Source organism: Thamnophis sirtalis, unplaced genomic scaffold (assembly GCF_051295495.1).
Source record: "Thamnophis sirtalis isolate CommonGarterSnake01/CBP01778 unplaced genomic scaffold, rThaSir2_p1.2 scaffold_3, whole genome shotgun sequence".
NCBI lineage: Eukaryota > Metazoa > Chordata > Lepidosauria > Squamata > Natricidae > Thamnophis > Thamnophis sirtalis.
In genome coordinates this window covers 147,342,984-147,370,695 of record NW_028261383.1, presented here as the reverse complement: position 1 = coordinate 147,370,695, position 27,712 = coordinate 147,342,984, and the positions used below count along the sequence as shown (strand labels likewise).

Below are 27,712 nucleotides of genomic sequence, written 5' to 3'. Positions count from 1 at the left end.
AGAAAGTATGTGTGTGTGTGTGTGTGTGTGTGTGTGTTTCAATGTGTGTACACACACTTGCCTGCACATTGGACAAAAGAGAAGGAAAGCAGCTAAGACTGGTTTAATCCAGTGAAAAGATAACTTTTTATGAACTTTTACACTTCTGTTTTGTTCCAATATTAAAAACCACACACCTCAGCATTATAATGAGGGAAACATGTTACATGCTAAATATATTATGGGACAATGATGGATAACTTTTTGGTGCTGAGTGCCCAAAGCGAACGCGTGCAAACCTCCAAAATGCAATGCAAGTGCTGCTTACGCATGCGCTCCGCTCTCGGCACATACACCCCTTGCCCATTTTTGCCTTCCAGGTTGGTGCAGGCCCAAAATGGGGTATGGGGGGGGCTTGCATGACACCCCTGTGCCCTGTTTTGGCTTCCAGGTTGGTGTAGGAGGCCTTCCAGGCCCAAAACAGGGTGCGAGAGGGGCATGCGCGTGCGCCCCTTGCCCATTTTTGGCTTCCAGATTGGTGTAGGCCCAAAATGGGGCATAGGGGGTCCTTGCTTGGCACGTCTGTGTCCCGTTTTGGCTTCCAGGTTGGTGCAGGAGGCCTTCCAGGCCCAAAATGGGGTGCAAGAGTGGCATGAGCACACGTGAAGCCCCAAAATGCATTGCGAGTGTCCCCTGCACATGTGCCCCCAGAACACCAGCTAGCCAGCAGGAGATATGCATGCATGTGTGGTAGAGCTGGGCTGAGGCAATGGCTTGTGTGTCCGCAGAGAGGACACAAAGTTTATGCACAAGTGCTAAAATTATGAGTCTGCACTGCTCAGTGAACATTTTTTTTGTATACTGTTTTCTTGTTTTAACTAAGTATAGAAGTTATGCAGAAACAATTCTCAACTGTCCCTTTTTGTCAACAGATCAACGAGATACATTTTGCCCCTGCTCAGAAATAAAGAGCTTTTAAACACCTTCCCTGACTCAGTGTGTCTTTTGGCTATCGCACACCAGATTGAATGGATCAACCAGGCTTTCTGGCCAACAGTGTATACAGGAATGAACAGCCAAGTGCTCCCTACTGTATGTGTTACTGCTTTCAAAACGAAAGAAGGAATAAAAGAACTAGTTGGAAAGTCATTTTGCTGATTTGCTTTTTTTGAAATTACACAAGTCCCTGAATATTCTGTTTGACACTGAGTATATTTGCAATATAATGAAAATCCATTTCCGGACTCTGCTGGATGCAAATCTGAAATTAGAGGAACCCTGTTTTCTCTCTTGAAGGTAAAATAGTCTGACTGATTTCTAACATAAATCTAATAATTCTCTACGGAGAACAAAGTGGGAGCGAGCCAAGGAATACCTACACTTTGGGGAATTTAACAAGTAAAATTCTAAAGAACCTACGCAGAATCTCCTCTGGGAATCCTTTGCCATTTCAACAGCAGCTGATTCCACATGCCTACTTTGTCTGCCCCCAGGAGCTGAAATCGATGCCTCACTATTGCTTCGATCTTCCTCGGCATGGGGTGTCTGGAAGACATGTCAATAAACTGTACTCAAAATTTCAGTTTTTCTGGCTCTGCTTTGGGCCCCCTATACCTTGCAGTAACTTAAGCCTTATCGTTCCGGCTATGTATCCCAGCCACTTCCACCTGTCTTTGTTGAATTCAGTCATGCTCATAATGAAAACACTGCCGTGTAAATCTTGTAGGATAGTAGAGGATCTTCTCGGTCAGGACTCACAGAAACAATGCATTGCGCAGACTTATCACTCATGCCCAACACTGGTGGTTCCCCTTATTTTGTCTGGTCTATCAATAGCAATAGCACCTAAACTTATATACTGCTTCACAGTGCTTTACAGCCCTCTCTAAGTGGTTTACAGAGTCAGCCTATTGCCCCCAACAATCTGGGTCCTCACTTTATCCACCTGGGAAGGATGGAAGGCTGAGTCAACTTTGTTGTCTGGCTTTCAAACAAAATATAACCAAGTATTTGAAGCTGAGTAATGCAAAGGTCTCAAGATTTAAAATAATAATAATATCTTTTCATTGAACATTTAAATTATAGCAGTCCTTTGCTCTCCCTCTCCCTCTTACTAGGAAAAGCCAAAAAATGAAGCAAGGGCAGAGAATATGATGAGATGAGGGGATTTCTGGCCAATAGAGGAGAAGGTGGAGGGGCTGGAAGGGCAGTTGCCAGATGCCAGACTGTCCAGTTAAAATGATAATTATGGGGGGGGGGGTGTTTATATGGGTGTGTAATAAATTTGACACTTGTACAGAAGATTCTTTGAGCTATGCTCCAACCGATTCAGCTAGATAGAGAAAGTTAAACTATAGTTATTCTGTCATTTAACTGGTTATGTCCGGCTATTGTAATGCATTTTAATGGAGCTGTGTTTTTAGATTACTGGAAATTAAGTCCCGGCAATTAAAGTGTTACCTTGTGCATACTGATGGTGGAATTTCAAAAGAATTTGTCTATTTTGGAATAGGAAAGCAAGCCTCACAGAAACGTCTGATGCTTAGCATCTTTTTTCTGCTTATGATTTTAATCTTGGACCAATTTAAAGGTCTCTCACATACCAGACCTCAGCCTATCACTTACATTGGTTCAGCCTTGAGCTAAATAAGAACTGAAATCCAGAGAGTTCAAAAATAAGAGTGATACTTTATTATTTTTCCCCAGTAACTGCTCCTACATAATTCTTATTTTAATCTACAGTTTCTATCAGCACGGAACCAATTAATGTCATTCCAGTAGCTCACTTTTTTTTTAAAGGCACATTTTTCAGATATTTCCCCAGCATGTAATGTGGATCAGCGCACATACTAAATAGATAATAGCTACCTAAATTTATGTAGGCCGAGAAATTCCCCACGTTAAACTGTTCCAGAGATAGAAAAACCTTCAAGAATTAATTTGCATACCTGTCCAAAGCATTACAGTTCAATTTCAGGGTGACTATAGAAAAGCTCCAAAATGCCTTTAGAAAAGAACAGATTAATTTCTCATCAAAGTCAATAACCATGCTAGCTCATCTCTTGCATGGTTTTGCATAGTAAGTCAGCATTGATTGCAACAAGTTCTAAGCATTAAGCCGAGATAATTTGTAATATATAATAATAATATGTCCTCTCCATTTATAAAGTTGAGGTTGGTATCCTATTTGGCCTTACAGGGAAGACAGATAAATTACCTACTGTAAATCCCTTTAGAAAACTCATTTTGAGGTAGGCAGGCAAGCTCAGAGATAGAACATCTCATAAACTATGATAGAATTGTGTGGATTAGGATGAATTGGGTCTGTTTTACCATCCGTGTGATTCAGGCAGGGTTCACAACTGTCATGTTTTTCTCTGGAAGTTCTATAATGAAAACCTATGTTTGCTAAAATGTTCGCTAAAAGATTTTGGAATTAAACCTCATTTTCAGATACATATTTGATAAATAAAAATTTCTGTTTCTGAATGGAGAATGATTAACAGTACTGTGTGTTTGGTGCTGTTCTCCACTAAAGTATATGAATTTTTGTATTGGAATGTATGTAAGTCTGCTCCTGCTCTACTGTTTATCCTTAATACGTGTGCCTAGATGACAATTCCATTAAAAATCAAATATGTTGGCAGATCCTGGTAGATAAAATGCAAAGCTTATTCTTTCCAGAGATAGATAGATAGATAGATAGATAGATAGATAGATAGATAGATAATACTTTATTGTCACTTTGAATGTACACTAATTGGCATACATTAAATGAAATTTCATTGCATACAGCTCTCAAAGGAGCACCACATAAACAATGCAAAATTAAATAAATAAATAAAAATTATGCATATATCCACCCATATTATAGGATACAGAGAGACAGAGGGTGTTTCTGGCAGCAGGGAAGTAGATCCTGAAAACAGTGCCTCTCCTTTCCTAATATGCCCTCCTGACCAGTGGTGGGATTCAAAATTTTTTACTACCAGTTCTGTGGCTGTGGCTTTGTGGGTGTGGCTTTGTGAGTGTGGCAGGGGAAGGTTACTGCAAAATCCCCATTCCCTCCCCACCCCACTAACCTGCTTTCCAGCTCCTTTTTCCTGTTCAGGGCAACCAAAGAAGATCAGCTGGGAGGCTGCGGAGCCAGCCTATTTGCCGGTTCTCCGAACTACTCAAAATTTCTGCCACTGGTTCTCCAGAAATTGTCAGAACTGGCTAAATACCACCTCTGCTCCTTACCTAAACCTGGTTTCCTGTACCATGGGTACTATAATGTAATAGTACATCTCCCAGGAGACACTGCAGCTAAACAGCTAAATTTAGTTTAGTAGAGCGGAAGCGAACCAAAATTTAGGATTGTGACCATGTAAAGTAGCAAAGAGTTAAGTTTTACTTCCCCTGGATTCACGTTAAGAACCCTCTAAGAAAGAACTGAAAACATGCATTTTGTAAATATCAGTGAATTACATTCTTTTGCTTTTCCTTTGAAGGAAGACACTTCAAATCCTTGTCCTTTCCCTTTATTAGGCTTCCAGAATTAATTTTTAAGTGGATAAACAGATCTGAGCATAGCATTAAAATGTGGCACACCACCCCAGATTTAAATCAAAGAGCACAACCTAAACAAAGGTCCTCTCTTTTGGGTCAACTGTTAAGCACAACAATTTGGAATCTGGTTGACTTAGTCTAACTTTTCCAACATAAATGTTTAAGTATACTTGTCTGCTTGTACTACAATTTCCTGAAACAAGGGTACCATCAATTATTAAACATATAAACAAACCTAGACAGAATAAATATGCACAAGAATTAATATGTATTATTATGGGATATTATGATTGGTCAGCCAGACATTTAGATTGGATTTGTTATTTCTGTCCACCCACTGTGTCCTTCCCAAGGACCTTGGATGGACAGATGTTGTGTGATGGTTTTGTTACAAAATGTAAGCTGTTTCAAGTAAAACTGCCTTTTGCAACTGACTGATGGTGATTTTTTCAATACTAATGGTGTTCAAGTAGTGCTCTTGATGTTTTGGCATTGCACCCCAAATGCCTATTATTATTATGCGGTTAATCTTTAGTGAGATTCATAGCCTTTGGGGCTGGTTGGTAGCTCAATAGCTCGAGTCCTAACCAAGGACCTAAGAACTGTTAAGGTAACGTCAAAGGATATAAGCTGTTCCAAGTAGGGTGGTTTTTTATAGAATCAGAATATTCAAGTCTGATAAATTTAAATTTTCCAAATAGCAAGGTAGCCCTTTAGGTATTGCTCCAAGGGCACCAATTACAATTGGGACAACACACGGTTTCTTTTTCCACAGTCGTTCAACTTCAATTTGCAAGTCTCGGTACTTTGTGATTTTTTTCTTGCTGTTTATCTTCAATTCATGCATCTCCAGGTACTGCAATGTCAATGAACCATACTTTTTTCTTTTCAGCTATTGTTATGTCAGGTGTGTTGTTGGCCAAGTGCCTGTCAGTCTGGATTCTGAAGTCCCACAAGATTTTGACTTTCTCATTCTCTAAAACCTTCTCAATCTGATGGTCCCAGTGGTTTTGGCTGTACTCAAATCCAAACTTTTGGCACAATTTCCAGTGAATGATCTTAGCAACATGGTCATGGCATTGTAGGTAGTCAGTTTGTGAAATTTTGCTGCACCCACTGATCAAGTGGTCAACTGTCTCGTCTTTCTCATTACAGAAGTAACATTTGCTGTTGGTGGTAACATGTTGAATTTTTGCATTCATGCAGTTTGTGGCTAAGGCTTGTTCTTGAGCTGCCAAAATAAAGCCTTCTGTTTCTTTTTTCAGTGCTCCTGATCTTAACCAGTTCCAAGTTAGCTTTTGGTCAGCTTTGCCTTCAATACTTTTCAAGTATTGGCTATGCATAGCTTTGTTTTTCCAATTTTCAGCTCGCTTCTCAATTACTTCTTTCTTATATTCAGCTTTTGACTTAGTTGTCTTTAAAACAGTGTTTTTCAACCACTGTGCCGTGGCACACTAGTGTGCCGTGACATAGTGTAAGGTGTGCCGTGGGAGAATTACTTTATATATAGTCAATATAGGCACAGAGTTAATTTTTTTTAACATTTTCTAATGGTGGTGTGCCTCGTGATTTTTTTCATGAAAAAAGTGTGCCTTTGCACAAAAAAGGTTGAAAAACACTGCTTTAAAAGGCCTCCTTTATTTACTTCCTTTATCATTGGTTCTTCACTTCTGGATGTAATCATTTAAGCTGTTTTTTTCTTCTTCTGTTTTACTTGTAGGAGTCCTCGACCACCTTCTGCTCTTGGTAGATATAATTGGTTAACATCACTTTTAGGGTGCAAAGCATGATTCATTGTCATAAGCTTCCTTGCTTTTCTGTCCAAATTGTCCAACTCCATCTAGGTCCAGTCAATTATTCCTGCAGAGTATCGAATCACAGGTATAGCCCAGTTATTTATGGCTTTTATGATGTTTCCTCCATTCAATTTGGACTTTAATATCTTGCGAATTCATTGAATGTACTTGGCTGAAGTTAATTCCTTCACTTTATTATGCATTAATCCCCAAGTACTTTTAGCCTTCTTCTGGTTTTTGCCTCTATTATTTCTTCATTCTAAAGTTCTATTCCATCATCTTCTATGACCTTGCCTGCTTTGGTTGCCATTGTTGCACATTTGTCAATTCCAAACTGCATACCAATGTCTTGGCTAAATTCTTTTGTGCTTTCAATTAATAAATTCAGTTCAGCTTTTGTTTAACCAAACAGCTTCAAATCATCTATGTATACCAAGTGTGAAATTTTCAGTCCTTTCTTTGCAAGTTTGTATCCACAGTTCATCTTCTTCAAAATGATTGTCAGTGGTAGCATTGAGATTATAAAAAGTAGGGGTGAAAGGGAATCGCCCTGGAAAATGCCTCGTTGCTTTATTTTATTATTATACAATTGTATCACAGCGGCCAGTTGTTTCGCCAGATTTGACATTGGTTACTAGTCGGGCCCCACCCAGGGGCCTAGGACGTCATAACGTATTTTTGTAATATGCGTGCAGATCCAAGCAGTGCGGCTTTTTGCATTTGACTGATGGTGATTTTGTCAATTTTTAACTGTTTTAAATGTAACTCCAGTGCTTTTGGGATAGCACCCAGTGTGCCAATTACCACTGGAATTACCACTGCTGGTTTGTGCCGTAGTCGTTGAATTTTGATTTTTAAGTCCTGGTATTTTGCGATTTTTTCATGTTCCTTCTTGGCGACCCTGCTGTCACCTGGTATTGTGATGTCTATGATTGTGACCTTATTTTTCTCAACCAGTGTGATGTCTGGTGTATTATGCGCCAGTATTTTGTCCGTTTGTATACGGAAATCCCACAAGATCTTGACCATTTGATTTTCGGTGACATTTTCAGGCTGATGTTCCCACCAGTTTGTTGCTGTTTTAATATTATAATTTTTGCACAAATTCCAATGGATCGTTTGTGCTACTGAATTGTGCCACAATTTATAATCAGTCTGCGTGATTTTTTTACAGCAGCTGAGTATGTGATCAACAGTTTCATCAGTTTCTTTGCAAAGTCTGCATTTGGCATCATCAGAGGATTTTTCGATTTTGGCCTTAATGGCATTTGTGCAGATAGCTTGTTCTTTCGCAGCCAGGATTAGTGACTTTGTTTCTTTCTTTAATGTACCAGTTGTTAACCATAACCAAGTTTGTTCACTGTCCACTTTATCTTTTATTTTTTCCAGAAATTGGCCATGCAATGCTTTGTTCTGCCAACTCTCCATTCTTGATTTTATCACATCTTTTCTGTATTCTTGTTTCTTCTGTTGGGCCTTCAGTAGATTTTTGTTCTTTACTTCAATTAATAGATGTTCTTGACTTTCTTTTAAATAATCAGCCAGTGCATGTTTTTCTTCTTCAACTGTTTGCTTCACTTGTAATAATCCTCTGCCACCTGATTTTCGGGGCAGATATAGTCTATCAGTATCACCACGTGGATGTAAACTGTAGTGCACTGTCATTAGTTTCCTGGTTTTTCGGTCCAAAATGTCCAAATCAGCTTGTGTCCAGTTAACTATATCAATTGTGTATCTTATAACTGGTATTGCCCAGGTATTTATGGCTTTGATTGTATTTCCACCATTCAATTTAGATTTCAAAATTTTCCTAACTCTGTTGGTGTACTCTCGCCTGACAATAGTTTTTACTTCTCCATGCTTGATGTTATCCAACTGCAGATTGCCTAAGTATTTGTAGGCTTCATTTTCATTGCATTTAATTAGTTGGCCATTGGGCATTTCAATTCCCTCACATGCAGTGATTTTGCCCATTTTTATGGATACAGTGGCACATTTTTCCATGCCAAACTGCATTGAAATATCGGTGCTGAATACTCGGACTGTGTTTGTCAGTGATTGGATTTCTATTTCTAACTTTCCATAGAGTTTCAAATCATCCATATATAGTAAATGCGAAATCTTTTCAGCTTCTTTGGCTGTTTGGTAGCTTAATTTCATTTTTTTTAAAGATTATTGATAGTGGGATCATTGCGATGATGAAGAGAAGAGGTGAAAGTGAATCACCCTGGAAAATTCCTCGCTTGATATTAACCATTCCGTAGATCTCATTCCCTACTGCCAACTCAGTTCTTCATTGTTTCATTGCCTTTTCAGCAAAGGGTGTAATATTTTTGCTAATGCCAGTTGTTTCTAAGCATTTTATGATCCAACTATGTGGCAGTGAGTCAAATGCCTTTTTGTAATCAATCCAGACCATATTCAAGTTCGTTTTTCTGTTCTTACAATTTTCTAATATCATTTTATCAATTAGGAGCTGATCTTTTGTGCCCTTGTTCCTTCTTTTGTTGCCTTTTTGCTCTACTGGCAAGATGTTGTTTGTTTCCAAATAATCCATCATGTTGTTGTTGTTGTTGTTATTATTATTATTGACTATTATAGAATATATATAATAATCGGATAGCATACTGATTCTCTCTACAGAATCAGTGGGCTAAAGTTCTTCTAAATTGCGTTTATTTTCAAGTACACTGCATGCTGTGCTGCAATAAATCCAGCAGAGAGCACTGTAAGAACATTTCATCCTTATAATTAAATACACAGTGTTTACTTCTTTGCACCGAGAAGGAATGAAATAAATGAATATTTGGGGTAAATGATCCCACCATAATCTGTGACTTCAAGATGCAAAGGTAGAAATTGCCGCAATCTGAAACAATTGTGAATTGCATCCCATGACTTCTTCCTAGATCTACTCTTCAGTTTTTGAGGTTCTGGAGTGTAATCTAGCAAACTACTTGAATACCTGAGGACAAACAGCACCAGCACCAAAACAAGTATCAGTGTTTGATTTTTCAAAAGGCTGAGAGTCAGAGAAAGACTGAACTGTTATCATATTAATCGAGCAGTTGGCCCTTGTTAGTTACTACTGTACATGGTTATGGCACATCTAGCAAAGGTTAGAGTATATACTACTAAAGTATCGGTAGTCAAATGGCATTCTGCTTTCTCTTGTGGCTTAATATTGAGAAAATACACTATTGGTAACCGATTCTCTAGACAGGTATCTTCTCTTCTCTCCCATCCTCCTTCCCTCTGAGTTTCAGCTTCAGCAATCCTCCAACCAGAAAAGAAAAAGTATTGGACACTGCAGAATATTCAAATGTTTTGTTGTACATCAGTTTACATAGCTAGATGATGCAATTTATTAGTAAATGACAAAGAAAATCAGAAAGCTAGATAATGGCTTCAGATATGTTATTCTTTAATTCAAGGTAGGCACTGCAATGCAAATCCAAGTATCTGATTGTGTCATCTGCATTCCTTCCCAAATTACCTTTGGCTCTTGCTAACTGATTCCTTTAAAGTAAATGCAGATCGACAATATCATTCATGAATGGTGGACCTGGCAGAGTTGGCTAAATTGACTATTTTGATTAAAGAAAAGGATGTAAGTACCCTTGTTGCTACATGGAGATCACTTCTGGACTTTATGCATGAGGTGGGGGAAAATGAAACTTTGATTTGGGGTTTTACTGATTAGACTGATTTGTTATTACAGAAATGGCTAGTTTATATTGTTTAGGAAAAGGAAATGTTGAAGTTTGATATTAATGCTTTATTCTGCTGCAACAGAGTTGGAAGTCAATGCTTTTCCCCCTCCTTTCTCATTTTCCTTTCCCCTTTTCCTCCCCACTGTGTCCTATTATTTTTTTCATAATTTTTATTTTATTCTATAATCTAATAAAAATGTTTTTTTTAAAAAAATCCAAATATGATTCATGAACAATATACTGTGCGGACAGCAAGTTTTTAGGAATTTTTCAGTTTCTGGCTTGTAGAAATTTTACGTGACGCACGTTCAGAAGGCACAATGATTTCTGGATTTTTCTGAAAAGAATTATAGTAGCCATTCAGTGTGGGTGACCAAATGATTACATCCATGTCCATCATGTGGAACAGCATCTCCCAAAGATCTTTCCATCCCATTCTCCTTAGTCCTTTGTGGGCTTTGAAAAGGCAGGTAGGTAAGCACTTTTGGTGACATGCCTGTTGTTTGGGGGATTATTGTTTAACTGTGGTGTCATGGGTTTATATTGCTAGGATGGTTTTAAGTTTTGCCTTCAACCCAAAATCACTGCGGAGTGGCTCTTTAAATTACATTCATACATAGATACATACATACTCTTTGCTTCCAAAAATCTGATCAATCTATTGGATAGAGGTGAAGAGAAGCTATAGCACCCGTTCTAGGTTGCAATCTAGGTTGCATCACACTTAAAAGTAACAGTGCATTGGCCCTCTGTCCTATGCCATTTCACAGTGATGGCTCTGTATGCCATTTTTGGCATGCGTACCATAGATACTCATCACAGTCATATCATAACAATAAGTATATCAGTAAGTATAATTTCTGCCATAAGTATATGTGGAATCTGGGAGTTGTAGTCTTCATAGAAAGGAACTAAGTTGGGGAAGGCTATAAAATAGTCTCAATGGAAGCTCTTAATATAGGGGTTCTGGTTTAAAAAGATATGCTTTTTTCAGGTACCCGAGGACCAAACTCCTTTGAGATTTGAAAATCAGGATGAACATTATTTGCCTGCTTTGTATAATGAGGCAGGCTGTGCAGCTCATTAGAAAATGAGAACTTAACTGGTGATACAATTTTGTATCAGCACTTAAGGTTTTGAAGTTTACTTAAAGTTTAAATAATTTTAAATTTGTTTGTTTTAATTTGTTTATTTTTTTGTTTATTTTAAACTTATAGTTTACATGTTGGGATTTAGGACATATTACAGTAATGTAACAAGGAGGTTACCTGAACATGGTCTACCATGCTCAAAATGTCTTTAATCTTAGAGAGGTGTAGCAGTTACTCAAGTAACACACATTGGTAAAAAAAAAATACTACCAATGAGACAACTGGAGTCAAATCACAATGTATTCAGTATAAGATTGTAGTTGTGATGCATAAATTGGCCGTGAAATGCACAAGAAATGAAAGGGACTATAGGCTTTCTTCCTTCTGTCCTTAATTCATTTTTAATTAAACTCTGGTGAGCCATGGTGGTGCAGTGATTAGAATGCAGTATTGCAGACTAACTCTGCTGCCTGGTATAGTGATTCAGGAGTTCCACTCTGACTGGCTCAAGGTTGACTCAGCCTTGCCTCCTTCCGAGGTCGGTAAATCGAGGACCCAGGTTGTTGTCGAGGACCCAGGCAATATGATAACTCTGTAAACCACTTAGAGAAGGCTGTAAAAGCACTGTGAAGTGGTATATAAGTCTAAGTGCTATTGCTACTGCTAATCTAAAATATACTACATTTTAAAGATGACCAGATTATGCACACACAGCTTCTAAAATTGACCAAACTGGGCAGCTTAAACAGTAATGATAAACATAGACAAATTCACAGACATCATGCTAATTGATAATAAATTTCTGTGGTGGCAAACTGAAGCCTAGATAGTATGAAAACATAATATATATTAACTCTGGATGCTTTTATCAAAGATAAGGCCGTAATCATTTTACTGGCAGCAGTTCGAAGTGGACTAGATTAATCTTGGCCTCCTCTCAGCAAAGCAGTTCTAAGATTCTTATTTATCATTTTATTTATTAGAGTTTTCTTCTACCCCTTATTACTTTATAAGTAACTCAAGGTAGCAAACATACCTAATCCTTCTTCCTCCTCTTATTTTCCCTACAACAACCACCCTGTGAGATAGGTTGGATTGAGAAAGAGTGACTAGCCCAAAGTCATCTGGCTTCCCTGCCTAATACAGGACTAGAACTTCCCGTCTCCTGGTTTCTAGGCCAGCACCTTAATCACTACACCAAGGTGGCTTTTCCAGGCTCATCAAATGTGAAATTTGTGTGTGTGTGTGTGTGTGTTTGTTTGTTTGTTTATGCAACAGTGTGTGTGTTTGTTTATGCAACAGTGTGTGTGTGTGTGTGTGTGTGTGAAAGAGAGAGAGACTGATATTAAAGAAATACGTGAAGAGATAAATCTGCATTTTAAATAACTTGAAATTTGACCTCAATAAACCCAACTCTAGATTAAAGCCATATTTTTTGCAGTACTTTATAGCAGTCATCTTACAATCCCATTTTTTTAAATACACACTTTATTTTATCAATTTTATATATACATTCACAATTATATGATCTCATAACTGTTATTAATAATATGTATTTATAAAAAAATTTTCCCTACAGTTGACAATATACTTGAAAATTGCTTCCTTACCATCCCATAGATCCATCTTATCTTACAACGGTCCTACTTCTTCTTCCCTACCTCCCTCTTTCCTTCCCTCGTTTCTTCTCTCCTACTCTCCTTTCTTCCCTCCTTCCCTCCTTCCTTCCTTCCTTCCTTCCCTCCTTTCTTCTCTCCTTCTCTCCTTCCTTTCCTACAATCCCATTTATATATATTTCCCATTCTCCATATCATAACAGCAGCAGGATTATTTGGGCTTTTTTCCCCCAACTCTTGCTCTTTTCACTCTTCTGCCACCTCTCTACAACCCCCGCCCCCGGCCACATTCCTTTACTTGGGTGAACTCACATACCCAAAAAAGTAGGATAAAATAAATGTTCTCCCCACCCATCCCCTTTACTGCTGATGCTTTTTAATAAATGCAGAGCTCAACAGCAGTCTTACCTTTCAAATGAGACTGTGAGAGGAATGTCTAAATTTCAAACTTTTTTTAAAATAAAAAAAAATGCCATTGCAAGAACACCAGAGCTGGCAGAAACAGAACCTTGGAGAGCGCTTTCATGCTTGGCTTGCTGAAAGGGAAGCTTAAACTCCCATAAAACACCCTTTGAAAAAAATGCAAATCAGTTTTCTAAGTTTTTTTTTTAAAGTCAAGTGCAAAGAATATAATGTGACCTGATTTTATTCATAATTCCTTTGGGAGAGAAGATATCTGACAGGCATACACACTTTTTCACTACCCAAAATAAGTAAATGTTGCTCTCTCTTACATTATTTGTGTTGTGCCCATCTTGGGAAGTCGAATGTATTTCCCAGCACTTCTGAATGCAGTTCTGAATGGAGAAGTTTGTGAGCGATAGAACCTGTATTTTTGGGGAAAGGAGGAGGGTGCCAGCTACTAATTGGACTACATCATTCCTTGTTGGAACAATGCCTCTACTTCATGTTTTTTTTCTGAATTTAGAAAGGACATTAAAGTTGATGTTCAAGGAGCTACAAAGCTGAAGATCCACAGCTCTGCCAAGGCTGTCTTCAATAGCATGATATATGACAGTGATGGCTAACCTTTTTATTGTCACATGCCGAAAGCGCCTACGTGTGCATAACAGTACACACACATGTGCAGACACCCATAATGCAATGTGCATGTGACCCCCTCACATGCACCACCCACCCACCCATGCCCCGTTTTGGGCCTAGCAGTCCTCCCTGCAGCCTCCTAGGCCCAAAAATGGACTGTGTGTGTGTGTGTGTGTGTGTGTGTGTGTGTGTGTGTGCTGCACCCCCCTCTACCTCTTTTTGGGCCCTAGCAGGCCTCCTTGCAGCCTCCTGGAATAAAAAACAAGGCGCAGAAGGGTGTGCTGCACACACCCACGCTCCTCCACCCCCTGCATACATGTTCAACCCCTGTGAATGTGGCGCGTCTCCCACATGCGCTCCGCCCCGTGCATCCAGGGCAGAGACCTGAAAATCTGCTGGCTGGCGGGAGGTGTGCACGCATGCACAATGGAGCTGAGCTGGGGCAATGGCTCCTGTGCCTACAGAGAGGGCTTCATGTGCCACCTGTGGCATGCATGCCATAGGTTCGCTATCACGGATATACAATGTGCATTTTGCACCCTTTTGCAGTTTATTATTTAGATCAGGGATCTCCAAACTTGGCCATTTTGAGACTTGTGGACTTTAGCTCCTAGAATTTCCATTCCCTAGCTGGGGAATTCTGGGAGTTGAAGTCCCCAAGTCTTCAAAGTTGCCAGGTTTGGAAATGCCTGCTTTAAATCAAAACATCTTTCCCTCACAGAATTGAACCATACATGATATATGTGATGTTCGCTTCGCATCACCCACAGAACACTAAAGAATGCCAATGTGGTTTGTGCATATATGTGTGTTTTGGTTTTGTACACTATTATTAGTAGTTTATATATGGGTTTTTTTTGTGCTGATTCTGACCAGCTCAAGGTTGACTCAGCCCTCCCTCCTTCCAAGGTTGGTAAATTGAGGAGCCAGATTGTTGGGAGGCAATATGCTGACTGTGTAAACTGCTTAGAAAGGGCTTTAAAGCACTGTGAAGCAGTATATAAGTCTCAGTGCTATTGCTAATCTAAAATACATTACATTCTAAAGATCAGACTATGCACACACAGATTCTAAAGGTGTGTGTGTGTATGTATGTGTGTTGGCTTTGTCCACTAGAATTAGCAGTTTTTTCTGTTCGTTTGCTGACTTGACCCTGAAATCCCTCTCATCCCCTCGAAGGATCAGCTAAAGCCCAAGTTAACTTTCCAGTAGGAAAGTTATTCAACAAGCTGTTGAAGCTATTCAACAAGTTAAGTGAATTGCCTGTTTACTTTCCACTTTACCCTATAACATCTGGTTTCTCATTTATAATAGAGAGAGAGATATCTCTAGCATTGCCTTAGAGGCAATTGTGTTGCAACCTATTGGAGAAGGCAGCCTGCTGTTATTTTGCACATGCCACTCCAGAAAGCTCACCTCAGAAGAATGTAATTATGTTATTGGGAATAAAGAATCAAGCAATAATAGTGGCTTTTCCAACCTGACATCATCATCAAAGGGAGCGCTGAAAGTTCACACCAATCACCAGAACTTACTTTCAATCTGCAACATCGAAATTCATGAAATTGAATCAGTCACACATTTTATGGTTCTTGTTTTCTTCTCTGTTTGATTTCATCTTTCCTTCTATTCTCCAGTCTCCAGAGTAGATTAAGAAAAAAACCTCCAAAAACCAACTGCAATGTTTGTACCAAAACTCTGAATCTGACTCTGAAATTCATCTGTAGATGAGGAAGTCTAGCCAAGCAGCCTTTCAACTGATCCCAAAACAGTGAAGCCACCATAGGTGTAGAATGAAGAACCTGGATGTCCTAATTAGAAAAGAATCCTGACACTGAGAAAATTACCAATAGACTGAATGCAGAGCTAGAGGAGAGAGGTAAACCAAGGTTGCTGCAACTGGGGAACAATTGCTAGTATACCAATTCTGAAAGATATGGGTTTCTCTACATAAGCTTGGCTAGCAGTAGAGTCATTAGGAACACAGAGGAGGATCTCTTCCAATTATGGAGAAACACCTTCTCTTTAGAAGACAGATCATGACTAGCTTCACTGAAGAACCATGGGCATTATAAATTTGTTTAAATGACAAAAAGTTTTTTGACTGATGTCCATAGTGAAAACCTGAACAACTTGGGTATCAAACCATTACTGTAGAATTGCTTGGGATGTTCTATTGAACAAATGATTATTTTCTCTAACTAAGTGAGCTGCAAAAAAAAAAGAGAATATTGTGCATTATGCACCACCCAAGATTAAATTATTAAAACAAAAAGCCCTGGAGCATGCTTTTCTCTTATTTGTTGGTGACTATGATAGTCCTGTCTTTAGCAGTTTGAACCATTCAGTTGGGAATGGGCAGGATCAAAAGCACAATAGACCTTGCATATCATGATGAGTTCAAGGAATGTGAAAACAGAACCAGGCGCTTTTTGGCTCCGAAGTCCACGCAACAGCACAACACACTATCATGATGAGTTTAAGGGAAGTGATATGAAAAATGTACTCTTCCTTGTTCAACTGTCCTGGATAGGTAAATAGTTTCTTTCCCAGTTTCATAGATCTATTTGTAATGGCCATCTTTTGAAATTAAATAAATGAAAAAAAAATGCAATTAGAAATAGCAAAAGCATTAGACTTATATATCACATTTACAGGGGTGGGATTCAGCTGGTTTGGACCAGTTTGGGTTTAGCTCTGACGATCAGTGGAGAGGGAGCCAGTTCGCTCCAAAGATCAGGAGGGCCCGCCCGGCCACCCACCCCTGCGCTATACTGTTGTATATTTCCTGTGTTTGCAGCCCAACTGATGGGCGTGGCAGAGTGGATTGCTGTACCTCAGCTGTTTCTCTCACCGGGACTGCAGCAGAAGTTAGGTTTTTGAGCTGTTTTCAAATGCACTGCGCACTCAGTAAAACAGTTGTTACATTGGTTGAATCCCACCACTGATCGCATACATTTACAGCACTCTCTGGGTTTGTATACAATGTCAATGATTGCCCCTATCAATCGGGGTCCTCCTTTTACTGATATCAGAAGGATGGAAAGTCAATCTTAAACTAGTCAGGATTGAACTCCTGGCTGTGGACAGAGTTTGCCTGCAATACTGCATTCTAACCACTGCACCACCACAGCTCCTGCAAAAACGCTCTAACTTTCTTCCGAGAAAAGTTTTATCCATACCGTGGCTAATTCTGCTTGGTCCTCAGATCAGATCACCCATTACTTTAGCCCTTCTTGGTCCTTATAAAAACTAATGAATGCCATATGGGCAGGATTGTGTAGACATGCCTCAAGAGTGTTTTATCTATCATGTCATCTAAAAGGCAGGAGGTGTACATTTGCAGCATTGGTACCTATGCTAGGATAATTTTTGTATGTTCAGATGTAGGTATAAATTCAGATTTGCAAACAGCCCAATATGCATTACGGGTTGTTTATAAAGATGTCCATCCTGATGATCTGAAAACTGTTCTAAACATGGACACATGTCTTTTAAGTGACATCCCAAGGATCCCATTCCTTGGTAGAAGGAATGCTTCCATAGCACTATTGTTTTCCATAAAGCCCAAATAAAGATGTTGTTGTTTTTTCTCAATTCTCAGGATAACGTCATCTCTATTGTTGGTTTTAGTTTTTTGCTGTCATGCTTGCATCTTTACTCCCTTTCCATTCCATTCTTGCAGGATGGTTTTTGTGGCTTAAAATTGGAGTTTCCTCCCTGTTCTTTACTGTATTCCAACAGAACTCTTCAAAAGAGAGATGAGAGCCCTTAATAAAATTCTACAAACACACAAAAAAATCTACAGTGGATATATTTACTTTGAATGCAATATGTGGGAGGTGAAAAGGAACTTAGTTTTTTCTTGGCTACATAATCTCTCTCTCTCTCTCCCCCCCCTCCTTCCCTCCCTCTCTCATATTAATTTTCTTATTTTACTTAAGTGTATACAAGCTCATAGCGGTACACGTTCTTTGTTTTCCATTCCAAATATTTCTGAAATCTCTCTGATTTCCTATATGAAAGCATTTAATCCCAATGAAAATGCCAAGCCAATTTAATAAATTCAATTACCTTCTATAAAATATTGCTATATTGATCTTTGTGCTCTGGGTTTTTTTTTTTGTAATAAGCAAGGATGCTGCAGAAATGTTTGTTATAAAAGTCCTGGAAAGTAGGACATAAACTGTCGCAGTAAGCTCCTAACTTATGAAGTTAGTTTACAGCATGGTGTAATCCATTGTTCTTTTATGGTTGTTGTTATTCATTCTAAGAGAATCTGGGGAATACAATGCCACACTGCAATATCCTTTGACTATCTTTGCTGTATCTTTGCAAGTGATACTGTTTCAAAAGGAACATTCTCCTGGAAATGAGAATATGGCAATGTTTTACTGACATAAAAAAGCTGGCTATTATAAGTGGCTAAGATGCTGAGCTTGTCGATCAGAAAGGTCGGCAGTTTGGCAGTTCGAATCCCTAGCACCAAGTAATGGAGTGAACTCCTGTTACTTGTCCCAGTTTCTGCCAACCTAGTAGTTTGAAAGCATGTAAAAAATGCAAGTAGAAAAATAGGAACTACCTTTGGTGGGAAGGTAACAGTGTTCCATGCGCCTTCGGCGCCTAGTCATACTGGCCACATGACCACAAAGACGTCTTTGGACAGCCCTGGCTCTTCAGCTTTGAAACAGAGATGAGCATTTCTCCCTAGAGTTGGGAATGACTAGCACATATGTGTGAGGGGAACCTTTATCTTTACCTTTATAAACATAGAAACAATGCCCTTCTATTAAAAAATACATACTTATTTCTTAGATAAGCAACCTTTTATAGATTGGGGGCTAGAAGAAAATGCCACAGATCCTTCTTCATTCTACCAGCTATTATCTGGACTAATTCACAAGCAAAGCCACCTGACCTGTATCTTGTATCCATCAGCAACATAAAAGAATGAAAACCAGAAAAATCCTCCTCACAGTGATAATAAGAGTTCTTATTTGTAGTTATTTGTTCTGGATTTCTTCTATATTTTCTTCTTCCAAATACTGGGGAATTTCAGACCAATTTCTTCACATGATGAAAGTAGGGATGTGGTAGAATTGACAAGGATAAGTTTTTTCTTTTGTTTCATCAACCTATCTAAAATCAATTTTATAAGGTACATCAGGCTGGAAGATCCCACTATTTGCACTTCTTCTTTTCGTAAGTGTCCAAAATGGTTCTCTGAACTCTCATCTTATTAATAGTGGCTCAGAAGATGTGAAAAATTCCCAACAACTTTTTAACAGAAAATAAGGACGAGGGACTGAAAAGCGTATTATCCAGCTGCCAACCTGTCCTTGTACTGGAAAATACCCACTTCTCTTGCTCTCAAATGAAAGTCCCTTTTGATCCATAAGAAATACTAATAATATACAAAATCATCACCAGTCAATTGGAAAAGGCAGCTTTACATGGAACAGCTTACATCTTGTGACCCAATCTTTAATACTATCAAATACTATCAAACAACATCTGCCTACCCCCATGTCCTTGGGAAAGACTTGCCAAGTGGATAAAAATGCCAAATCCAGTCAAAACATCTGGCTGACTATGCAACAAACCATAATAATTGCCACCGGTAATAAGGTGCTTTGGGTACAATCCCAAAACAACTGGAGCATCACGTGAACATCATTAGTATTGACAAAATCACCATCAGTCAATTGCAAAAGGCAACTTTCTTGATTTGCAAAAGCCTACTTTACTTTACTTGAAACATCCTGCAATGATTCCTTTAACGCCATCAAAGAACAACATCTGCCTATCCCATGTCCTTGGGAAGGACTCAACAGGTGGATAAAAATGCCAAATACAATCTAAATACCTGTCTGACTGTGCAGCAAACCTAATAATAAAACGGGACTGAAGGAACAATTTAGGATCTATGTCAAAACATGTTTAAGTATTTACAAAGTTAATTGTTTAACAAACATGTACAAAGGTCTTCAGCAGCTATTATTTCTGCTCTTCCTATTTCTTCCATGAATGTAAGAACCCAATGAACTGGAAAGTTGCATGGTCCAAAATATAAACAATTGAACTTGAACTAGACACAAGAACAGTTTTCCCCCGAATGCCATCACTCTGCTAAACAAATAATTTTCTCACTACTGTCAAAGAATTTACTAAGTCTACATTATTATTACTATGAGTCTTCTCATTGTTTGCTTATTGTACCCTAATTATCATTAAGTGTTGTACCTTATGATTCTTGACAAATGTATCTTTTCATGTCTTTTTATGTACACTGAGAGCATATGCACCAAAGACAAATTCCTTGTGTGTCCAATCACACTTGGTCAATAAAAAATTCTATTCTATTCTATTCTATTCTATTCTATTCTATTCTACTCTATTCTAACCAGTCTGTTTAACTTAGTAGCCTGCAGCGAATGAATGATATGATCTATTCCTTGTATGAAAGTTGAAAATAATTGATTTTTCTTCACATAACTGTCTTTTTTATACTTTGAGTGCTATATGCCTGATTATGGAGATGGAGTACTCTTCATGAACTATGTATTTCTCCAGACATATAAGAGATTTATGTGTTTTTGTTATAAATGCTCCATACACCATCTGTTCATAATCCTGCGAGAGGTTTTTCAAAAGAAAACAGAAAAGTTTGAATATCTGGCCTATTCTTTAGTTCAAGGAAGGTATTTCTGGAATTATAAAACATGTATTTACTTTACAATAGTCCATGAAACTGTCAACATTTAACTCATAAAGAAATAATAGCATTCAACTATAAAGATGATACTTTTCTCACCATAGCCATTCCTATAAAAGGAATTTGTTTGTAATGCTAGGTATATCAGGAGATATATTTGTGTAACAATAGCAACCTGAATTTTAAAATGAAATTGGATAGCCATACCTAACCTGGACTTCTGGTGATATCTAAGTAGCCACTGGTTTGATCTCTTGCCTTCTCCTATCTTCAAAATACTTTAATCAGAGTAAGATTTTTTTGGGGGGGTTATCACTTTACTAAGTTAAGTTTGAAATTTTGAGAAATGCTAACTCTGCCTGATAAAGTGAAGATGAAAGAAGCCAAGGAAGAAATTCCCAGGCCCTGGTCTATAGATGTGTTAGTTCTGAGAGTCAAATCTCAGAATGAAACTTTTCCTCCTGCTGAGATTCTTGATATTCAAACTGAAATGCCTCCTGCATCTTCTGAAGTAATTCAATCTGAGGCTGAGAATCCTTTCAAGGAAGAATTGACTCTTCAAGTGATGGAAGAATTGCCATCAGTGTGCAAACTAGTTCGTGACAAATTATATTCTGAAATAGCTAATGTTCGTAAAGATATTGGCATACCGGATAAGAATATTATCATTCTGGATTGCAACATGAATTAGTATTACAAAAAGTCATGAACTCTATGGAAGCACATCTCACAAAGTTTCAAAAGGAGGTGAAAATAATAAACTCTCATTCCCAGGAACCCAGGCTGAAGGTGGCAGAATTTACCCTTCAAAAGCAAATAGAGGACATGGATTTGCACGACGAAGTCTCCCTGTAGATATTGAAGGGTTAAATATTTCCTCTAATTTTGCCTTTTTAAGAATGATGATGAGAGATACTCTTCTTGTCCTCAGATGTGGATTTGGAAATGGATGAGTTAGATCCAGGTTGCAGATTCCCAAGAGTACTTATAGATGGTTGTTAAATTTTGCAGGATTGTAATTTTTGGTTTTGAGAAAGATATGTGAGGTCACTTCACTGAAATTTAAAGATTGTAAGATTTATTTTCCATGATCCCCCACCTGCTGCAATTTCTTCAAAGGACTTTTCCTTGGCTCAGGCCTTGACTAAAGAAAAATCAAAGAATTTCTTCTTTTCCTCCTATTTTTGTTTGTTCATCTCTGACCAGATCGAATGCTTTTTTTACCCTGACACAGCATTGGAATTTTTGCTTGTACAATGGCTGATTTTGGCTATCTTAGAATCACCTACTTATTCCTGGACAAAGGACCTTTTATTAGTTTTGCTTGGTCAGCATTACTCTGCTGGCTATTGTTGTAAGTGTATCTAGGTTAACTTGAATTGTTACTGATTGGAGTGAGGGAAGTGGTGATTTTGGAATCAAAATCTATGGAATTAGATTAGAAATTCAATGGAAGTTATACATTTTGTTAATTTTTGTAGTTTTAATTTCTTTTTATTTAAGTATTTCTGATTTACATTTTTAAAGTTTAGCTTCTTTAGTCACTGGTTGTATTTGTCAATAAACCTTCATAACCATATATTATTTATTCATATCATGCCATGTCACCATTCAATGCTTTGTATTTGTTATGATTTCTCTGTAGAGTTACATTACATTACAATACATAAGGGGTGGGGTTGGCGAAGGATTAAGGATATTGAATTGGAATGTGAAAGAGATACACAATATACGTACATATAGAAAGTTATTTGAAGTAATAAATAGATATAAAACTGGAATCTCAAATATTATAAACATGTCTTTTGCTTGAAATTGAATAGTTGGGTATTTTGTATATTAAAGTTATTAGCATTAATTCTGTTAGAGTTAGGTTGTGTTTTAGGAAAAAGATTAAGGGGACAATGCAAGAAAATATTGATCATTATGGACATTTTATTATTATTTATCTGAAGATATTTGATGTTGACTTGGATCTTTTATGATTATATAAAAATGATCCTGAATTATTTCATATACAAAATGCATGGGTTAGTTTATGATTAATTTTAATGAGATTAGATTATTTTTTCATTTCCTCTTCATTATTGAAATATGCTTTAGACCCTTTTATTCATCCTATTGTTTTACCTGATCATACTCTTATTAATTCAATTTAAAAGCTTTAAGCCAGCCTATGGAAGGTGGTATTTTCAATACATCCTTGTACAAGATGAGAGCTTTTAATATATGTTAGGTAATTAACTTTACAATTTTTTGAAACTGACTGTAACTCAGCCATGGATATTTATAAGGCCTGTAATGTTGTAATTTATATTTCTAAGGGACTGGTAAATTATCTATATTATTTTATGAGATGTCTATAAGGTTGATTCTAAAACCAGGCAAATATCCTGAATTCTGGGTTATAGGCTTATTTCATTAATTAATGCAAGATATTAAAATGTTAACTACTTTACTAGCTAGGCAATTGCAGTAAGTTTTACTATGTATGATTCATCTCTCTCAATAGGGATTTATTAAAAATTCTCAACTATCAGATAATTTACATTTATGAATTGATAAATTGGACATAGGTAAAAACAGAATGGACTGTACTGCACTAATATTTTTAAAATATTTTATGAATAGTCTTTGACTTGGTTTCTACAATTAGTCCTCAACGTACAACCACAATTGAACCCAAAATTTCTGTTGTTAAGTGAGACATTTGTTAAGTGAATTTTGTCCCATTTTACAACCTTTCTTTCCTCAGTTGTTAAGTGAAACACTGCAATTGATAAGTTAGTAACCCGGTTGTTAAGTGAATCTGGCTTCTCCATGGACTTTGCTTGCCAGAAAGTCGCAAAAGGTGATCCCATGACCTTGGGACACAGCAAGGGTCCTAAATATGAACCAGTTGCCAAGCATCTGAGTTTTGCTCAAGTGATCATGGGGATGCTGCAAAGATTGTAACTGTGAAAAGGTCATAAACCACTTTTTTTAGTGCTGTTATAAATTTGAACAGTCATTAAATCAACTGTTGTAAGTCGAGGACTACATGCATTATATTTTTAAGACAATTGATAATTAGAAATGGCTTTACAAGGGATTCAATTCATTGGATTGAAATTAACTCTAAGCTAGAGTTATAACAAACAATGCACTTGCAAGGGTGCCAACTTTCCCCCCTCCATTTAACTTGATCCTTTTATCTCTAGCTATTGTAAGGCAGTTTTTGGACATTAGTTCATCAATTTATTTTGTATGCCAATGATATTTTGCTAATTTTGGATGAATGTTCTATTCTACTTCTCTGCCTGATTTTATAAAGATAGTACAGAATTTCAGGAAGTCCTCTGGCCAGATTAGATGATTAACTGGGACAAATCTTGCTCACTTTTCCTTAGGCTTTAATACATCAACACAATTACATAAAGAATTGAATTCTATGACTTTCCCTGATTATATTAAATACTTGGGACTGTATAATCCCCCAAATGTTTCTAAATATGTGGAAATAAATACATGGAAACTTTTAGAAAAAAGATGAATTGGATGTAAATAGATGAGTTAAAATGTCCATATGTTTGTGGGGCAAAATTGAAGTTATTAAAATGAATATCTCTTGCTTGATTTATGAACTCAGTGGTATCCCAATGTTAATGCCAAATATTTCTTCATATTGATGGGTTAAGTAGAAATTTATTGGGATAGTACTACAGCAGAGTTTTGATTAGCTCAATTGAGACTATTTACAGCATGGGTGTCAAACTCATGGAGTCATGTTGCTGTCATGCGGCATTTTTCCTCTTTGCAGAGCTGCACATGATGCATCCGATCCACAGGCCCTCAGTTTGACACCCTGATTTAAAGGGTGAGGAATTTAATTTATATTTAATTTGCAAAAATATAATCGGGCTAATATTTTATCAGCCATAAATATACAGAGTGAAAATGTTAGAAAGTTATTATTTATTTGCCTTGTGGTTATGGCAACTTCTTAGAACAACACATAGTAAAAAATATGTCTCTCTCCCACTCCCCCCAGGAATGTAGGCTGCTATAAATGTTTGTGCCATATTGGGGCACAGATTGGGTATTAATAATGAGACACACAAATATTTAACTCTTTGGGAAAAAAATTTATTGGAAAGTATGGGTAGAAGCCAGGGTAGCAACTTTAAGTCAATTATTAAATAATTAGATAAGAGTTTTGATTAGCTCAATTAAGACTACTATTTACAGCACAGGTGTCAAACTCGTGGCGTCATGTTGCCATCATGTGACGTTTCGCGATGTTTTTCCTCTTCGGAGAGCTGGGGTGGGCGTGGCCTGCACATAATGTATCCGGTCCACAGGGCGCCAGTTTGACACCCCTGATTTATAGGGTGCGGGCTTTAATTTATATTTGATTTGCAAAAATATCATTGGGATAATATTTTATCAGCTATAAGGATACAGAGTGAAAATTTCATGGAATATCATCTTCACCAGCTGTGTTAGAAAATTATTATTTATTTTCCTTGTGGTTATAGCAACTTCTTGGAACAACACATAGTAAAAAATATGTTTTCCCTCCTAGGAGTGTAGGCTTCTATAAGTTTTTGGGCCATATTGGGGCACATATTGGGTATTCATAATGAGACTCAGAAATATTTAACTCTTTGGGGGGAAAATTACTTTAAAAAAGTTGGTAAAACATTTTATTGGAAATTATGGGTAGAAGCAACTTTAAATCAATTATTAAATAATTATTATTTTAAGAATTGAATTTGATCTTAGCTTATAACAATGGCAGTATTTTTAATTTAAGCATGTTTAATAGAGGCTTTCCTATTTGATGGGATCCATGACAGATGTTTCTACCTATAAAATATCTTCATCAAAAAATTTTAAAATATTTTTAAAATGAGTAACTAGTGGAATATTTCAAACATGGACCAAAGAATTGGAATCTGTCATAATATCACACCAATGCATCCAAGCGGTATATAAGTCTACTGCTATTGCTATCCTGTCCTTAAAAATGTTAAAATGGTACTGGCAGATTTGAGATTAAAGTTGAATAATCAAATATATATTTAGAGTGCATTGAACTCCTCAAAGAATATACTTGAAAGTAGAGACATCAGATTTTCTTTCTTTTCTGTTTTAATGTTTGTAAGTAAATTTGTGGGGGAACATAATAAAGATATTAACATGGTGTTTAATTATATCCCAAAACCATCTATGAGGAATGATGATTGTACTGTGCATGAGGTGATTAAAAAAATATTAAGAAATAAGAAATGTGATATTATTCCAGATGAAAGACTGGCTTTGGAGATGTGTAACTTGTCTATACTATAAAAAAAGCAATATTCTCCACTAATCAAAGAATGGAATCTTGGCACAAATGTTATGATATTGTTCAATGATACTTTTATTTTTTTATATTGTAGTATTCTATGATAATTTTATTGATCTAAAAGCTATCTTTTTGTTATACAGAATAAACTCGATCTCTTGTTTTTTTCTTGGTTATTTTTTGCTTGTTTTTTTCCTTTTTGCTATGTTTAAAGATTGTTTAATTTAACTTTGTTTTTATATCTTACATTTGCTTATATTTTGTGATCTTCTTAAATAATACATAAAAATGGTTGGCTATAGTTTAGTGGTAATGGTAAGGCATCTCTTTTCCCTGTAGAAGATTTTTTTTTTTTACTCCTTGAAACTCTCTTATTTTAATTTTCTCATAGGATCTAGGAAAATGTATATGTGAACCCACCACTAGTTCAGCACAACATTTCAACTTTTTGAACAATGCTATGTGTCTATCTTTCATACCTTTAAAAAAATGTTTGGTTATACTATTTTTTTTCCAGTTGGTAGGATAACAATGAAAGCCTTGGAAAATATATTCAAATGCTAGGATGTATCTGCATATATTTTCCAACAACAGAATCATGCAGGCAATTGTTTTTCCTGTTACATTATATGGAAGTAAAACTATCATGCATCTGGTGTTGGAAGATACTCTTGAAAATACCATGGATAGCCAAGAACAGAAACAACTAGATCATAGGACAAATCCAAAGGTGGGTTCCTACTGCTTCGGACTGGTTCAGCTGAGTAGGTCGTAACTTGGCAAGCCCATGCCCACGAAACCGTTCTATCAGTGGCACCATCTTGTTTTTTTGCTTCTGATTCTGTGCAGAAGCAAAAAATTTTTACTACTGTGCATGCGTGCGAAGCACGTTCCTGAGTGAACAGATGCTGGAACCCACCCCTGGACAAATCAATCCAGAGTTTTAATCGCGGCACAAATGACCAGGCTCAAATTATGACATTTCAAAAAGACCTTTTCAAGCTTTCTGAAGAAATCTATAGTACTAGGAAAAGTGGCAGAAAAAAGAAAAAGACGTCAACCCGCAGCAAGGTGGACGGTCTCAACTATACTAACCAAATGTGCACTGTTGGAAGATCTGGAAGACTTCTCTGGGGACAGATACTTTTGGAGAAAAATCTATTTATGTGGTTGCTTAGAGATGACACCATTCTGATGGCACATAATTAAGTATCTCCAGACACTGGAACTCTGACAAATTAACCAACAATAGACAGAAAGACATTACTAACATTTATATGCAAAAGAGACACTCAACTAGCCCCAAAACCAGCTCCAGGAACAAAAAGACCCCAGCACCTCTCCACTAGCACCCTGATCAGAGTAGATTAACTCCAAGGTTAATATCAGACTAACAATCAAGTAGGCAGTACCCCAATCAAGAAACTGCCAAAGAACCTTCAGTAAACAGCCCAACTAAAGAATCTCTAAGATCCCCCCCCACACACACACACAGACAGACAGGCAAGTCACCAGAATATAAACTGACAGCAAACCACACTCCTTACTAGCACGGATGATGTTACCTAGTTAGGGTAATGAAACGTCTGCAAGAAAACAAACAAGGTCAGAGAGCACCAAGGACCTCTCATGTCAACCCTGAGTTACAAATATTCTCTTTTATTGGCATCTTCAGACAGTTTAAACTTAAAACATGTTTCCTATCCATCATTGATCTGCACCAATGGAGAAACTGCTCCAGTGGGGTGAAGAATCCTTATTGTATGTGGCTGAAACCAGAAGAGAGTTATCAACCCCACCTCCTATTATTGGATGCTTTGTTTTGTAGAATATTCTTTTAAAGAAATAAGCCATGAAACAATGTACTTTATCATAATG

General features: G+C 37.3%; 1 protein-coding gene across 2 annotated transcripts in view; it reads right to left on the bottom strand.

Moving 5' to 3' along the window:
• CA10 (carbonic anhydrase 10 (inactive)) overlaps window positions 1-27,712 on the bottom strand; it is a 400,894-nt gene that overhangs the window by 85,640 nt on the left and 287,542 nt on the right. The gene's annotated exons all lie outside the window — the stretch shown is intronic.